At 49.7% G+C, this 14718-nt stretch overlaps 1 pseudogene; it reads right to left on the bottom strand.

Moving 5' to 3' along the window:
* Window positions 1-14107, bottom strand: part of LOC149359351 (uncharacterized) — an 88858-nt pseudogene extending 74751 nt beyond the window's left edge.
* Window positions 14108-14718: the final 611 nt, after the last annotated feature.

Genomic DNA, 14718 nt, shown 5'->3' with positions numbered 1-14718 from the left:
GGCCCCATCTCACGCCGTCGCCTTGCGCGGCGCATAGCCACGGCCTGACTCCCGCTCCTCTCACCAGGGGCGCTGCGCCCTATGTAACGTCATACCACCTGTGTAAATACGGGGCCCCATCTCACACCGTCGCCTTGCGCGGCGCATAGCCACGGCCGAGGCCTGACTCCCGCTCCTCTCACCAGGGGCGCTGCGCGCTATGTGACGTCATACCATCTGCTTAAAAACGGGGCCCCATCTCACGCCGTTGCCTTGCGCGGCGCATAGCCACGGCCGCGGCCTGACTGCGCTCTTCTCGTCAAGCCCATGAGATGCCGCCTCCAGCCTATACGCTTCGGTAGGTTGCAAAGATAAAGCATCAGCGAGCTACGGAGACAGAAGAAGAACGAGAAGAACGGCAGCAGAACCACGTACTGCTTCGCAATTACCAGGCTTAACCAAGCTAAGCCACAGCCAATTTTTTTCCACCTCTACCTGAACAGGTCACTGGCATGAACTTTGAGTCTCACCTTACAATGTTCACACAGACAGTTTAGCCAATACAGCTGATTCTTGAATATGTCATTCGAATGGACTCTCGTCACAACCTATGGTGACAGTTCTACAGCACTAGCTGCTAATTTCATGGCCTCTGGTAATCGTCGTCGAGACAATCCAGCGTCTGCGCGATGGTAACAACTACTGTTACTACGTGGACACGTGACCCCTACTAAAGGCTGGTCTCGTAATGACACAGTCACGTGTTCACGTGAACAGGGTGGTCATGTGGTTGCGTGATCACCTAATGTACATACGCAAGGTGTAGGCAGAGTTATGTGCCTTTTCTTTCCTCAACACCAACTGAGTAACACATTCCTTTCTTGAGAGAAGCAAAGGCGCGAAAATGCCTCAACTTGCAAGTGGACACCTCCGCTACGTCAGAGCGCGACTCAGGCGTCCACTGACCTAGTGAGTCAGTTATGCACCTTTCCTTTCCTCAAAACCAACGGGCGGTTTAGACCGCGAATAAGACAACCCAAGGGATTAACTAGACTGCGACGTGCATGTGGGCCCTGGAGTCCGCTAAGTGTGCCGGGAACGCGATCGAACCGAAGACCGCACGCGGAATGAGGCCGACAGTGCTCGTGAGCGCATAAACTCCAAAACGGGCCACTGAGGCACCCAAATGGGCAGTCGCCTGTGAAACGTCAAAATGGGTCTGACAGTCCAGACTACTCGGCCGCTAAAGCCGGTGAGCAAAAACACGTAATATGGGTACCAGGTCATCAGGGCATCCCAGGGAATGAGAGCGCACATGCCTCAGCCCGACCATTTATCCCCCGGGCACCCAGTACGGATGCTGTGGAACCTCCTACCCCACTACTAACTTATAATGACATACTTCAGCACTTAAGATTATCCCGTCGGGTCTATCCTCCGTCGGCTAAGACACTAGATGAAGGGGAGGAACAACACCTCCGAAAGCGACAGACCAACACTTACAACAACCCACGAAGACTACACGCAATAGACCCGCAGTCATTTGACTCACAATGCAAATTCTGCGGGGAGAAGGCGGACCTGTACCTTATGGTATGTGCCTGCCAACGAAATCAGGCGATAACTGTTAATAACCAGCCAACGCTGCAGGGGTGGGAGGCAGCTCTGACCAGCTCGGACGATACGAATCAAAAGCAACTCATTGAAAGAACCCGGATAGCAGCCTACGCCAATGGGGTTTCGGGCCGAGAGCTCCAACCGCCGCTACAACCTCCTAAACTATTTCATTAAAATATTTTCACCACCACCGGTGCGCTTAGATTTGATAATTTTTTTCGACATATTTCAAAGCCAACCTTGTGCTTCAGAGTCGTGAGCCGACATTTTTTCACTGTGTTGCATAAAATTTAAGCCCGGCATGTTTTGAAGTCTTCCATTCCCTCTCCGTCTTCAGTAGCGTATTACTACAAAATTGGGGGGAAATATTCCAAATTTTCAGACTTTTACAAGTAGCATATTATCCACATAAAACTTTTCGGCACTATCATATATGGTTAATTAGGTAAACTTTGGCGGGCCTTGCCAATTTTTTAATCAATGCATAAGGGTGGAGTGCTTGTTCCTGAACGGTGTTGCATTCGTATCAGGCTATACCCGAGCGCGAATATCTCTGAAATTTAATACTTGGTCTGGAAATTTGTTTTATTTTTTCCGAAGAGCACCGCTCGAGCACTCCAGACAAGTTTGCTCACCTTTCGCGCATGCCAGATGAATTATGCAGTAGAGGCTAGCTGTACGGGCGTAAGACGATGATACAACGCAGACAAACTTATACTAACTTCGTTTTTTTTTTTCAGTAACCAGATCACCTGACCGCACCATGGCGAATTTTCACCCATGTGCTTCCCCGCAGTAACCACCGTCACAAGAAATGCTCAACTGCAATACTTCAGAGTACAATGAGGCCTAATGGCAGACTCTTTCTTTCACCTACAGATGTCACCTACAAATGCGCGAGATACTCATTCGTCGACCTCAAGAGCCACACCGTCGTCAAACAGTGTTTGACGGCGAAAAAAAAAAACAACGGCAAATTTAGAGCACACGTTCACAGTCACAAAGAACGACAGCCATATTTGTTGTTTATTTATGCGCGGCTCGCAGTCGGCTTTGGCAAGTTTTGCCTAATTGGTGACACCACCGCTGTCCTTTTTATTTTACGCCAACCTTGAATTTTGCAATCAAGGATAAAAACAAAGTTTCAAAGTGTGCTTGCAAAATGTTTAAGTTTGTAGTTTAACGTTGGTAATCAATAGAAGACTTTTTTTTCTCAGTTTAAAGCTATGCAGGATTCAAGATTCAAGTCTAGCAAGAATCCGACAAATGTGAAACAAACATGGTGGACTGTAATTCTGAAGCACAATGCCAGGTTTAATCGTTCGCGTTGTTCGAGGATCGCTTTTTGTTTATTGCGCAAATTCACCTTTTGGCATACATTAATGCTCGGTGATGAGGCGCACGTGTCCACACGCGCGCATTTGACGGGCGGTTTTGGTTGTAGCTGTGTCTCCACAGATGCGAGTCGCGCGCTACACTTGAGTCCCGAGCAACCTGCCAAAAAATGGCTAAGCATTGTCTCCTTGGCTGGAGCGGGACATAAACTTGTCCAGAAAGGACATGTCAGTGGAGTGGGCCTGTGCTGTCCAGGATGCAGTACAGCGACCAATCGAATTCTCAGTGCAACCTCCTCACAGCGAGTTAAACAGCCAGGAAGGTTACGTCCACGCGGCGGATTTAATGCACGCGTAGAGCGCCGCAGAGATGTTTTTGCAAAAGGACTGAGTCTCCACCTGGACAGTATCTCGCTTACACGAACAGAAAGCTTCTGCGTAACAAGCAGCGCCACCGCGGACGTGCCGAATACGAAGACAGCGCGGCGTCTGTGCTCAACCAGCTGTGCTAAAGCATACAATGCAGACAAAATTCCATGTGTTGCTCTTACGGCCTGCAATACGGACAACTTATTCAGCAGCAAACGTGAGTGCTGCTGAATAACTTATCAAGAACAAGAAATACATTAGAGATCGCCGAATTAATTCGAGCTTCTATTAGTAAGAGCCCTCACTGGGCAGCTCCAATCCTCCCCGCCTCCTGCGAAAACCAGGCACGATTTGTATCGGCTTACTGCCGACTGGCAAAGGGATTTTTTCACTCGGTCCGCATATCAAAATTGGTCCTAAGAAAGACGCTCCTCGTAAGACTACCGAAAATCTGTTTTCGGACCTGCTTCGTTTTTCCTTCGGATGTTCAGATTTGGTTTCGGATGTCCGGACCTTAATCGGACGTCTGTCGGACAATGTTGGCCCTCAGGGAAATAATGTATCTATGTTTGAGAAACTGAGCGTGGAGATCGCCATTTTTTTTTTTTTGCCACTCAATTCAAACTTCTCAGGTCATGTCTTCAAGATAGTTTTAAACCGCGTGAAAGCTAAATGGAACAGAGCTGAGTGCTAACTCGCCTCAAAAACCCGCATTCAAAAGGTACTACAAGCCGCTGTTGTTTGCTTGTGAAAATCACCCGAGGCAGCGATAACTTTTGTTTTGCTTTTTCGAGCTCATTGCAGCTGCTTTCTTATTACATGCAACCACCGTCATTTTAACGTGGTAATGAAGTGATATGCGTAGATTACGTTTCTCCCGAGTTCCCTTAACCCCCCCCCCCCCCTCCACTCCTCAATGTATGAAAAATGAAACAAGCGCTATGAGCGATTACTAAAACTGAAACAATTGCTCTTGAGTTAGACATTTCTGAGCTCTTCCCTCACCACAATTTATAATTTGGTTTTAAAAAATTGGCTGTGGCTTAGCTTGGTTAAGCCTGGTAATTGCGAAGCAAAACGTTCTTCTGTTGCCGTTCTTCACGTTCTTCTTCTGTCTCCGTAGCTCGATGATGGTGGTGGTGATTTCTTTTATTGCTCCCAAAACAGGGGACCAGTCTAAGGACCGGTTGCGCTGGCTTAGAGGAGGTCGGCGGGGATCCCTTGGGATGTCGCGGCCTCCACCGCGCGCTGGATAAGCCGGCGTTGGTCTGCCGGCTCGGAAGTACGCAGGAGAGACTCCCACGTCTCTGGGGTGTTTGGGTTGTTTGTGTTGTAATGTGTACAAGTCCACACCATGTGTATGAGAGTGGCTGGAGTTGAGCAGTGTTTGCACATGGGGTCTATCTGTTGTGGAAAGATCTTGCTGTATAAGAGGGGGTACGGAAAACTTCCAGTTTGTAGTTTGCGCCATTGGACGGCCTCGCGTCTTGTTAGATCACGGTGTGCGGAAGGATAGAGACATCTTTCGAGCCGGTAGTGCTGTAGTATGTCCGTGTAAGTGGTGAGTAGAGAAGCGCGTGAGATATTAGTGTCAGAGGAAGCAGGGAGGCCGATTATACACTCCGCTCGGCAGCTGAGATCTCGGGCGAGAGTGTGCGCCTGTGCGTTTCCGCTGAGCGACTCGTGGGCTGGGGCCCAAAGAAGTACGCGAGAGTTGGTAGAGGGTGCAGTAGAAAGGAGAATGTGTAACGCCTGGCAAGAGATACGGCCAGCGTCGTAGTTGCGAATAGCCTGTTGAGAATCACTGATGACGACTTTGGTATTGGGGTCAGCTAGCGCTAGCGCAATGGCAACCTCCTCTGCTGCGGTGACTGTTTCTGCATTGCGAATGCTGCAGGCTGTGTACCAGCTGCGGTGAGGGGCGAGAGCTACCGCCACCGTCGCTGGCTTCGAGGGATGGTAAGAGGCGTCCGTATACGTGACGTCCGGACGTCCGCTGAAGCGTTTCTCGAATTGACGTGCACGGTCGGCCCGTCTCTCGGCATGGTGTTCCGGGTGCATCCGTTTGGGAATGGGAGGGATGCGGAGATTTTGGCGATATTCCGGGGTAAGTTCAGCATAACTTGGGGCCGCTCTCGGCGGGGAGATCCCAACTTGCTGCAGTACCGCTCGGCCAGCGTGTGTGAGTGAGAGCCGCTCGTATTGGGCAGTGAGGGTTGCTTCAATAAGTTCGCTCACGGTATTGGAGATTCCGAGAGCCATGAGCTTATGCGTAGCTGTGGACATGGGAAGGCCCAAGGCCGTCTTGTACGCTTTTCGGAGTGACGCCTCTAGCCGTTCGCTTTCGGCACGAGTGAGACGTAGGTAGGGTGCAGAGTAGGTGATGCGGGAGCAGATGAAGGCTTGAACGAGGCGCAGGAGGTTGGACTCTTGCATACCATGATGCTTATTGGAAACTCGCTTAAGGAGGCGTCCGATCTGTACCACCGACTGGTCGATGCGTAGGAGCGTGGTGTTGTTGCTACCGTTGGCATGTAGGTGTAAGCCCAAGATCCTGATGTGATCTGTACGAGGGATCGGGTTACCTTGCACCTGGAGGTTGATCTTAGGATGTATCTTTGGAGGGCGTCGTCCCGGGGACGGGATGATTATATACTCTGACTTTGTCGCCGAGCAGGTGAGGCCAACTGTCATGAGGTAATCTCCGATCCGTTTGATTGCGGTCTGGAGAGTCTCCTCTATCTGGCCGTCACTGCCGTGCGTGATCCAAAGTGTGAGGTCGTCAGCATAAATGCTGTGGTGCAGGTGAGGGATGTCGGCGAGTAGCTTGGGAAGGCCTATTAGTGCAACGTTAAAAAGCATCGGCGAAAGCTCGCTGATGCTTTCTCTTTGCAACCTGCCGAAGCGTATAGGCTGGAGGCGGCATCTCATAGGCTTGACGAGAAGAGCGCAGTCAGGCCGCGGCCGTGGCTATGCGCCGCGCAAGGCACGGACGTGTTGTTGTTGTTCTTGTTGTGACTGAGAGAAGGATGAAAAAGAAATTGCACGGGCCTGCTACTGGCTCGAGCCAAGCCACCACCGCTGCCCCGCGCAGATAGAGGAGAGTTAAAAGATCAGAGGAAAGAGAAAAAGGAAAGAAAAGACGCGCGTCGCAGCAACAACTGCGTCCGCCGGAGCGAACGCTGCTCAAACAGATAAGCGGCCGAAGCCGCACTCGCCGAAGCGAGGACAGATACTCCCACCTCACGGGCGTGAGATGGGGCCCCGTTTTTAAGCAGATGGTATGACGTCACATCGCGCGCAGCGCCCCTAGTGAGAGGAGTGGGAGTCAGGCCACGGCCGTGGCTATGCACCGCGCAAGGCGACGGTGTGAGATGGGGCCCCGTTTTTACAAAGATGGTATGACGTCACGCAGCGAGGTCACGCGAAAGGTCAAGCGTGGCTATGCGGCCGCGGCACGGCACGGGCTGAGGTGGTAGCGAAAGTAGTATTGCTTCGCAATAATACATGTTCAAAAAGCTGGCCGTTTTTTTTTTTTCATTAGTGTCCTCATAAGTCCCAAAATACGAGTGGCTTCACTATCTCTCCGCCCCGAACAGAATGCAGTCGGTCCGAGCAGTGCGGGAGGGGACATTTTTAGAACACTGGTGACAGTTACTTGAAAAGTATAAATGAGGGTGTGATGGACATACCTGCTGTGCAAGCCGCCATGTACGCTCTGGCCTTGCCCGCTTCTGATACACCAGGAGGGGCATCGACGCCTTCCGGAACTGAAACAATGAAGAGGCCATCATTAAGACTACTGACTGAGGTCGGTTAATGCCCATCCAGCGAAGCTACTTGCAAACGAAACAATCGTGAAGCTATGAAGGAGTGAAAGTTTGCGTTCGTCCGCCGTCCAGGATGCTTTCGCTGATGCCACCTTGAATACTAAAATTCAGGGGGGAACTTTGTTGACCTAAAGTGCGGGGAGGCGAAAGCCTTAAGCGCGGTTTTGCTGCTTGTGTCACTGATGCGTTGTTAAGATGTTAGGCTTCGCCTCTAAGAGTGAACCGCGACAGCGTCTTGCAACGCTGCCAGGGAGTCGCCCGTTCGGTTCTACGCCTTGCTCGTCGGTAAATTGGTTTTTGAGGAAAGGAAATGTATCTGTCTCGCATATTTGGGTGGACACCTAAACCTCGACGTAACGGGAAGGGAGGAAGATGGGAGTGAACGAGGACACCGTATTGACTAGACGCGCCTTTGTTCATTCCAAACCATCGAGCTGGCATGGCGGAGTGGTTAGCATGAACGTCTCGCCCTACGGATACCGGGGTTCGATTCCCGCACTCAACCAATTTCCTACTCGGTTTTATTCATTTTTCTGCCCTGACTAGAAGGGTTAATTAGACCAATTGGATAATTAAGCAATTAACTAATCTCAGTCCCACTTACTTAGAGCATCACTATACGATCCCTTTAATTGGTTGTATGGTTACTAGCCAAAGTACAATTGATCCCAATTGAAATTCGTGCACTGTGACGTCACGACCGTTTCGACCAACTGAAAAGCGTGACATTTCTGTCGACAACTCCTGCTTACAACGATGAGGCATTAAAGGCTTCCGCCTTAAAAAGCCGTGGAGGACCCCCATCTCTATGGATAAGAGCACGGGGACAGTGCTTCATTGGGGCAGGTCATCATAGTGCATCGAACAGATAGCGTCAGAGCTTAATTAGTGGTTTATGTAGAGCACGTCAGCTCTGCCGGCGCCGTCCAGACTAAGCTCACTGATTGAACTAGACGAGGCGTTCTACAGGAGCGTTCTACAAGCGCGAGCGTTCTACAAGACTAGCTGACGCCGTTGAATGTATTCCACTCTATTTAGAAAGAGGGCGCTTGCCTGCGAGAAAAGGTAGTGAGAGTAGCGCAAACACCGCTCACCGCCAACGGATCTGGAAGGTATATGGTGGCCGCTGACTAAGCTCCCTCCATGACAATCACATCTGTAGTGCCCTTGGTATCTTCCTTCGTTACACCGGCATTATAAATTACAAAAAATAGTCTGCCTAGTTGGCACAGAAAGTTTTAGTGGTATCGTGAACGAACGCTAAGAAGAAATTCGAAGAAACGATTTTTGCAACTCTATAAGCACCAGCTTGCTCATGTTTCCGTCCCTAAAAGTGAGCCCAGAGTCTATGGACGGCCGCTCCATGCAATTACCCGAAAGTTATTGTGCTCGCTGCTCTGGCCACATTGAAGCATTGTGGCTATATTCCTTCCATTCTCGGCGGCGCTGAGGAAGGGAATGCGTTTTTCTAAGAAAAGCAGCTTTGTAGTAGGCAAGATGGTGAACTCTAGCCGAATTGAAATGGAATGCGCACTGCAGTGATGCGTATATTGGCTAAAGCTACGGTTTCGTATGCGGTAGGTACGGGGTTCGACCTGCAGTGCCACCACGGTCACCTACCGGTGATACAAAGGGTGCAAGCTTTTCCCTGGCCTGCTGCTCGGCTCCTCTGAGCTGAAACTGTTAAGACAATAGGGCCTTTGACCACTTCTAGTGCAGATGAAAAGTACATTGGGCTATAGTTCTCCTTGGCCAAAGCTGCCCTTGTGCCATTAAAATTCGTCACACCCTCAAAGGCAATGCCAATAAAATCTATGTACTGGTGAAAAAGAGAAGTTGGGTGGAGAGAACAGGGAAACGGCGGTATGAAATGAAATAAAATCGTTTTATTTTACTAGATATATGCCGGTAGGAACGCCTAAGCTAGCCAAATGCTGCTCGAGACAGCTTGACGAAGCCCAGTTGTCTCCAGCAGCTTCATACGGGCGACGTAGAGAATAGGGCGCCAGGTTACTTCTTCCGGAATTTTTCCGCTAAGAAGGCTTAAAGGTTTGCAGACACGAAATTCATCGTGTATGTGTTTCTTTTAGAATGATCCGTAACATACTAGCAAACATGAGCCACTATGTGAACTTCGCCTGAGCTTGGCAAATCATTTGCAATTTAAATTTTTCGTGCATTGCATTAGCTGAGCAGTGGTAGGCACAGGATCACATAAGGCGTGAAAAACTGAAATATGATCGCTTTTTTGCCGTTGTATATCGCTTCAAATTTTACCTTCGTTTGTTCCAGTACCTCGCCTGACCGCAAGCAAGCAGACATCTATTATACCTCGGAGTTTTTGCAGCGCCGCTGTAAGTAATGATTCCCACTGTATTCATTGCAGTTGGCCTTAGTTTATTACGGCTGTATTTGCTTTGGTTTGGTGCACTTGATGATCGGGAGTGACCGCGCCAGCCTTCACTCTACTTTTTGTGGCGCTTCGTTTAGTACAGACTGACGTTCAAATACACCAGCTAAATTAAGATGTCTAGACATGCTTTCTCGAAGGCTGCAGCCAGCGCCTGCGACTACCTTAATCTGTTTATTGCCTCAGAACTGTAGACGTTCACTCTGCTTTAGTAAAGGTAGGTTAGGTTTGATGAGGTTTACGGCCCAAGGCGACTCAGACTCTGAGGGACGTTATAGTGGAAGACAACGGATTATTTCGACCACCCGGGTTCTTTAACGTGCACTGACATCGCAGAGCACACAGGCCTCTAGCATTTCGCCTCCATCGAAAGAAGCCCGCCGCGGCAGTGATCGAACCTGCGTCATTCGGGTCGGCAACCAAGCACCTGACTACTAAGCCACTGCGGAGACAGTAGAGGTAAAAGTGAGCTATGAATAAAGCTTCTTACCCCCCCTACAAGCAAAATGACTGTTTCGTGCATACCATCGTTAGGAAAGAAATGATGGTTTGGCTTTGGTTTATGGTGTTTAACATCCCAAAGTGACTCGGGCTCTGAGGGACGTCGTAGTGGGGGGATGGGGCTGCGGATAATTCTGACCACCCGGGGTTCTTTCGACCCCTGGGACACCACGGCCGCAGAAAACGAAAGAAAGTTAATAAGACAGGAAAGTGTTAAATATAAATGTGATTATGCACGACAACCACAGGTAAACCCTTCGAGAAGGAAAACCTTGAAGGAAATTAGGCTCGGGCATGAAAGACTTCTATGCCTGTCCACGTTCACATGTGAAAGTCGTGCGAGGCATATGCGAGTACGTACGTTCCATTTTCATCTCATCAAAGAGCTTCTTCATGGCAAGCATCGTGAAGTCCGTCTTCGCTGCGCATACGTGTGCGCTGAACTTCGTGCAAGCTGTCGCGGCGGGACCCGCCTTGAGGATCGCATCAGCTGAAAAGAGATGGTTCATTTGCTATGGGCAACGTGACTTCCATATCCAACAGTTCTGGACAAACGCATTTTTAAGCGGGAAACCATTCATGAACGCGCAGTTTTTACATGCAATGTAATATTTCACTATAACAATCAATATATCCGCATATGACCCGGCGGCGGTCTTGCATTTTTGTTTTCACTATTGAGGTCCTTGTTATCATCAAAAGCGTTCCCGTTGATTTTCTGTGGCTGTCTTAACTGTTCAATTGGGTCGACAGAAACACTTTAAAAGAAACATTTTGGTATATATCAGAAGAATGAACCACTACATTCAATGTATCTATAAGAGTATCTCGTAATTTTACAACTTTCAATTTTTCTTTACGAGAACGTTGGACATGCGGGCTTCACCGCCTCAACACCCGTGCGACAGCGTCGCGCCCGATCTCTGTGCCTCGGCCTCAGTGATATTAAGGCCAAGCTCAGTGAACAAGTGCCTGGAGCACAAGCATTCAACTGCTAGGAGAGTGATGCCAGTGGGATACTGCAGTCCATTGCAATTTGGGTGGCGCGAGCACTGGCTGCCGCATGTCGAATTAAACGGTGTCAAATTAAATTACAACTAAAACGCATGTCAAATTAAATTAAAATTAAAAAGGAAAGTGGCGCCAGATGGCGCCATGTTCTTTCAAAAGCGTAAATAAATCTGTAAATAATACTATAAATAAATAAATGTAAATAAATAAATGTATATAAAAATGCAGTAGAAGTCAGCAAAAAGCGATTGGACGATTGGTGGCTGAAAAGATGAGATGTGGCATAAGGTTAGAATTGTAGGAAACCGTAGTTAAAGAAGATGGCGAATCTTAATGAGAATTGACAACACAGTTGAACAAAAATAAAGAAAGAAAAGCTGAGCATGGTGGCAATTGCCACCACCCCGATTCAAAGGGGGCGCTCCTATCCATCCATCCATCCATCCATCCAGCGCGCACAACTTGAGCGTCGGGACCAATCAGCGCGTGCGTAGCAGCGGGCCGCGGTAAGCGGTAGCTGTGCGAGCTATGCTTAAAGTATCTACTATTTGTTTTGTTGTGGCCGTAAAGCACACCCACAAAATTTTAAAAGACAGTTACTGGTAAGTAAGTGAGGGATAACAACCTTTGTATTGAGCTGCGGGGCGGGCGGCTCATAGTCACGCCGCCCTTCAGCGGTGGGCGTAGAATCACTTGCATAGTTCACTCGCTTATAAGCATATGGACGTGACGAGTGCGCTGGCACGGAAAGAATGCACTTCTGCGCTTGTGCATTCTTGAGCGTAGTCGCAAATCATTTCCCTGTTCTACAAGGTGGGAGGCGAAAGTATCCGTTGTTGCCTTGATACTTCCGTTAAAACGCCGGTCACGGTGTTTTACAGCCATATGTAATAAAATTCCCGCGGTAGCCCTCCCCCCTTTCCCTCCCACCCTTTTTGCAAATGGCATGAGCCGCGGCTGTGAGCAGAACCTGCCTTCACCACCGAAGACATCGTCCATCTATGTGACGTCAGCACGAGTAAACGCTCAGGCCTCATACACAGGCGGAGTTGGAAAAGCGCGGCTTTTTGTTCAGTCGCGCCATGTGATGCGGTATTTTACATCTTCCCGCGATCTGCTCGCATAGTGTCAATAGTGCGGGACGTGATAAACACTTGGGTAAACGGGATTCTGACGTCTAAAGCGTTCACCGTATTCTAAGGTGCGGTCTGCGATACGCAAAGGCTCCGTGGAGACCGCGATGGCTGGTTTATTTGGGTTTAACGTCCCAAAGTGACTCAGGCTATGAAGGACGCCGTAGTGAAGGGCTCCGGAAATTCCGACCACCTGGGGTTCCTTAACGTGTACTGACATCGTACAGTACACGGGACTAAAGAATTTCGCCTCCATCGAAAATTTCGACCACCTCGGGTTCTTGAACGTGTACTGACATTGTACAGTACACGGGACTCTAGAATTTCGCCTCCATCGAAACTCGACCTCCGCGGCCGGGATCGAACCCGCGTCTTTAGCCGAACGCCGTAACCACTAAGCCACCGCGGCGGGGGAAGCCGCGATGTTTGAGCACCAATCGCAGGTCACACAGAGAGATCGGTGACTAAAATGTTATTTAGCAGCACCTCGGTAATTATTTTTGCGCGAGCAACAGCTAAAGATTTAAAAGTTTTCATGGCTGCCCTTACGATGCACTCACCCCCCAACACAGCGCAAGTACAAGTGAGTACTCACCGAGGTCTTTGCAGGATTTGCTGTCGCAGTACTCGGCGTTCACGTACTCTGAAATAGGAGAAAAACATGGCAATGATGAGCGCTATCCAACGTTTCTCAGAAACTAGGCCGCTTGGTGCATGCCATACAACGCGCCTGTCACTAAGAACTGTCATTTCGAAGCAGCGCTCGCTGCAGCTCACGATCGCCTAAACGACGACTGGCCGCGCTCATATCCATTCCATTAACTTCGCGCTCCTGGTGTACACGCCGAGCGTAGCAGAGAAAAGCCATTTGAGCGCATTAGTGCATTCAAAGCAACTGATGCAAAATACACAAAATAAAATGCACCATGTCGACTCGCGAAGAGTGACCAAACGAGTACTTATGGATATTAGGCGATAAAAAAAAAATAGTGGCTGTATTTTAAAACGCGGGTTAATGACATCCTATTCGAGTTCAAGAGGAAGAAATGGGCTTGGGCAGGGCATGTAATGCGAAGGCAAGATAACTGCTGCTCCTTTGGGGTAACGGAGTGTATTCCAAGAGAAGGCAAACGCAGCAGGGGACGGCAGAAAGTTAGGTGGGCGGATATGATTAAGAAGTTTGCGGGGATGCAGTGGCGGCAACTGGCAGAGGGCAGGGTTAACTGGATAGACATGGGAGAGGCCTTTGCCCTGCAGTGGGTGTAGTCAGGCTGATGATGATGATGATGATTGAAAGGCAAGGGGCGAAATTGGCATTTGACATGTCACAGCACCTGTTCCCAACTGGCCGCTCGAGAAAGTGTTGGACTCCGCCTTAGTATATGCCGGTAATACGTGAATAGCGTATTGAGTTAGAGCACCGACAGGAGCTCACTGGTGCCCTCGAAGCTCTTAACAAGAAACGCATGCGCTCGGCGCCAGGCGGCGGTAGTAGGGATGGATGAGACTCAATGAGACTCCGCTTACCCGAGAACTTCTTGACGTAGAAGATGGTCGGGATGGCCACCAGCAGGAACATTACTAGTGGTATGGACCCAATTAGGCACCAATAATTGGCCAGCTTTTTTGTGATCATTTCCGCCTGTGCCCCCGGGCCACTGCGAACACAATGAAAGGAAACCGGAAGAGAAGGCGTTCAACGTTGGCGCTCCTGGTGGCGAGCAGCAGAAGGCAGTAACCACGCTCGTGATATGTAGCCATGACAACAAGGCTTTTTGGAATACATTTGCGCGCAAAATTCTGTTTCTGTCTGCATGCAGGTGCGTGCGTTAGTTCGTGCGTGCAGAAATGTACTCACGCTGCTGCCCCCGGTGGCGGCTCGATCCCGCTCTCCGCCGTGGACAACATCGATTCCTCGGCCATGGTCTGCGAGAAGAGAGTTGATGCGCTTTCATCACACACATCACAGCACGTGTCCTCGTTTTCCAGCGCCCGATGAGCCTGCCGGCCCGCCTCAGTTGGAGTTGTTAGAGCCCTCAGCCGCAGTACCCGGGTTTGAACCCGACCGCAGCGGCCGCGATTCGATGGAGGCGAAACGGAAAGGATGCCTGTGTACGTCAAAGATCCCCAGGTGGTCGAAATTACTCCGGAGACTTCCACTACGGAGCTTCTTTCTCTCTCTCTTCTTTCACTCCCGCATTCCTTTCGTCCATTACTGCGCGGTTGAAGTGTACACCGAGATATGTGAGACCGATACTGCGCTATTTAGCTTTCCTGAAAAACCTCTCAACCGATGCCCCTGCACTAGCTTCATTCCTCGTTTGGACACCCACCCTCGCCTCTCCCAGATAATTGCACACAGACACAGCAGCCAGACGTGAAGTGTTAACAATTATTCCGTCGGTGCAAATATACACCGTGGAGAATTCGACTAACGCATTTGCCTAGCATCGTCCTTACTTCCAACGTCTAATCAGTTCAACCTTATCAAGCTGCCATACGGCACAAGATGTCAAAATAGTATTAAAGCGCAT

Source organism: Amblyomma mixtum, chromosome 2 (genome assembly GCF_055824585.1).
Source record: "Amblyomma mixtum isolate Tamu chromosome 2, ASM5582458v1, whole genome shotgun sequence".
Classification (NCBI taxonomy): Eukaryota; Metazoa; Arthropoda; class Arachnida; order Ixodida; family Ixodidae; genus Amblyomma; species Amblyomma mixtum.
Note: the sequence above shows the minus strand (reverse complement) of the source record. Positions and strands in the feature narration are given on the sequence as shown.